The 3,096-nt window shown below is 52.4% G+C and overlaps 1 long non-coding RNA gene across 1 annotated transcript; it reads left to right on the top strand.

The window, feature by feature from the left end:
• Positions 1-989: 989 nt before the first annotated feature.
• On the top strand, positions 990-2,622 carry LOC149127022 (uncharacterized). The gene is made up of 2 exons (XR_016232101.1): positions 990-1,806; positions 1,996-2,622. It is a non-coding gene; the product is annotated as an uncharacterized LOC149127022 (long non-coding RNA).
• The last annotated feature ends 474 nt before the right edge of the window (positions 2,623-3,096 follow it).

A 3,096-nucleotide genomic window follows, 5' to 3' on the forward strand; every position in this document is an offset into this window, starting at 1 on the left:
CAAAAGGCAAAGTCCTGGTGACCCCCAGACTTGGAAGGGCCAGTGTGTGACTGCTGGGGCTCCGAGGCCGCCAGTGCATGGGGGTGGGGAGGAACCGTGCTCATGTGATTGAATCTTATCAGCCCAGGCGGAAGGGGAAGGAAGGCCGTGGACTGCAAGCTCCAGATTTTAGGACTCAGCAGGGGACATCACATCTTTCCGTGTTCCTGGGTGTTTGAGACAAGCTGGAAGAGAATGGCAGCTGTGAGGATAAGACCATTATCAGAGATAACACAGGGAAAAAACGAAACCCCGAGCTGGATTTAGAAATCACTGCTTGCTAAAGGACTGTGGCAAACAACAACGTTTACTATTTCTGGGAAGAATCCTGGGGGGACGGAATACAAATAAGTAAAATAACTTCCTAAGCCTGTGTGCTATAGAAAATGTCTTTTGTAATGAAATAAAAATTACTCTGGGGATCTCGCTTATGGAAATGTCCAAATCTTACTCAGGTCATTTAGCAGTGAGCTGCCAGGAAGCAGGAGGCTTTGCATGGACTTTGTGATTGAGGGCCCTTTTAGGGAAACTGAGGCAGACGCTGAGTCACCTAAGCACTTAGGAGCGACGGCTCTGATCCCTAATCCACTTCCTAGTCCCAAGGAAATATTCTCACCCAGGCTACATGCAGTGTGTCGAGAGGGGGAGGGGAAGGGTGGCTCGGACAGGGGACCCAGGTCAAGGCTGCTTTTCCTGGTTCTAGGAAGCAGGGCCATGGCCAGTGATGATGTCCCTGGGTCTGTCACCCCCTTGAGTGGCATCTGGGCTTGTGTGTGGAACTGATGGCTCCTTGACTAAGGTACAGTTTATCTGCTCTTGCTTTGCTGGGCCGTGTGACAACTGTCGTGTGCCCTTATCTGATGAGGCCTGCTTTGGGTACTAGGGAGAGGGTGCTGCTTTGCCAATCCTAAATCCACAGACTCTCCTCCCAGGACAGTTAAATCCCTAAGCCAGTTTTCCCGTCCTAGATAAGTTCGTGTGTTTTGAGCTTCTTAGGGGAATCAGAGGAGGAAATTCCAGTGAGCAATAAAAGTGCTGCCTGACCGAGTTGGAAGCCTTCCTGGAGTCAGCTGGAGGGCCCCCTTCCTGCCCAGTGCTAACCTCCTGTGCCTGTGCTGGGAGGGAGCGGGAGGACAAGGGTTATCCGATCGGAGCTACTGCCGCAGGCCTGCAACCCAGCCCCCTTGGCTCAGAGAATTTAGGAGCTGCTCTGAAGGCTCCGGCCACGGGCACTGGGCTCAGATGTGGTATTTTGGTCACAGATAAGATCCTGAGTTCGTGTAGAATCTTCTAGGATCCAGGATACCCCCCAAAACTGGACTCAGGGAGCAGATCAGTTCTAGAAGGTTTTGGCCTTTCAGCACTGGTCTCATAAAGCAACAGTGTTTTGCTCATTTTTCTTCAGTCAAGAAATATTTATGGAGCACCGACTGTTGTAGGCAGGCATACAGGAGACAACTGATTAGGTCTGTGAGCTGGAAGACCACGCCTTCACCACCGCCCCTGTGAACTCATGCCTCTACCTGGCCACACCTGTGTGCCCACCGGCCAATCAGACTAATTAACTACGGCCCTTTGGAAATGGATTAAAGGCCTGGAGCGCGGTGGGCCTGGCCCTTTTGGCCCTTTTGGCCCTTTTTGTCCTTTTGCCTCTTTTGCCATTGCGGGCCCTGGCTGCCCTGTGCCTTTGGGTGCGTGGCCTTCGGGCCACCCACTCCATGCTTTCTGGCCTGCAGGCTCCTCCACATGGCTGGCTCCCGGTACTCGGTATGAATCCAGATTTCCCTCTCTCTTTAGATAGGGCCCACACTCTCCTATGCATTTCTCTCACTGAATAAAAAGCTTAAAACTTGTCATGCTACCTTGTTCATTTGTGCCAGTAATCAGAATTCTTTTCTGAATATTAGGCAAGAACCCACAAGGCTTATTAATATTGTGAATCTTTTTTTTTGACAGGAAGAGTTAGTGAGAGAGAAAGAGAGAGAGAAAGGTCTTCCTTCCGTTGGTTCACCCGCCCAAATGGCCGCTGCAGCCGGCATTGTGCCGATCCGAAGCCAGGAGCCAGGTGCTTCCTCCTGGTCTCCCATGTGGGTGCGGGGACCCAAGCACTTGGGCCATCCTCCACTGCACTTCCGGGCCACAGCAGAGAGCTGGATTGGAAGAGGAGCAACCGAGACAGAATCTGGCACCCTGACTGTGACTAGAACCTGGGGTGCCGGCGCCGCAGGCGGAGGATTAGCCTAGTGAGCTGTGGCGCCAGTTAATATTGTGAATTTATTAATAAGCACATGGTAATATAATGGCACCCCTACTCCAATGATATTTCGCTCCCCAGATGGGACTTTTAAGGGGTCTCAGATAACATAAATGGTGACTCTGGTGGGACTTTACTAACAGATGGGACTTTTAAGGGGTCTGCCTCCAGCAACACTGGAGAAGTAACAGTAACACATGGGAGAAGCGTTCTTGGCTCTGGGATACATCAGTGAACTAAGTCACTCTAGTAGGGGTACATGAACATTTTCAAAATTCTTTGTTTCTGCCTGCCCTGCTCTTGTCAACTCCTCCAGAGGAAAACCAGGGGATGAAGCCCAGCACACTCTTGCTCTCAGCAGCCTTGGGGGCAGTCGCATGATGCAGAAGGGCTCCTGGGGGCTCGAGGCCACCCCGAAGCTTCATTTCACCTCCCTTCGCCTGCTGCTCATGCTCACTGCTTGAAGAGCATCGTCTCACAGCGACTCCGACCTGAGGTTCGCTTTGACTTGATGGGCTCAGGGTCTGGGGACTCAGCCCGCACTGTGCACCCCTGGGGCTACAGATGCTCTCAGACTGCTCTGATCGCCCTCTTTCCATTCGCAAGGCTGAGCCAGAACGTTAGCTCTGGATGGGGTCTTCCCGTCCGTGCCCACCGGCGTGAGAGTCTGTCTCTCCATCTAGAGACACAGACACTAGGGAGCAGAGCTTGGTTCATTTCTAGATTCTTGCCTGAACAGTGGTTACTTAGGCTGGACGCACTCTAGGTGCTAGGGACGTGCGAGTGAGCGTACAGGGAGGAAG

Source organism: Oryctolagus cuniculus, chromosome 4 (genome assembly GCF_051225735.1).
Source record: "Oryctolagus cuniculus isolate XC-2025 breed Fujian yellow rabbit chromosome 4, ASM5122573v1, whole genome shotgun sequence".
NCBI classification, from domain to species: Eukaryota; Metazoa; Chordata; class Mammalia; order Lagomorpha; family Leporidae; genus Oryctolagus; species Oryctolagus cuniculus.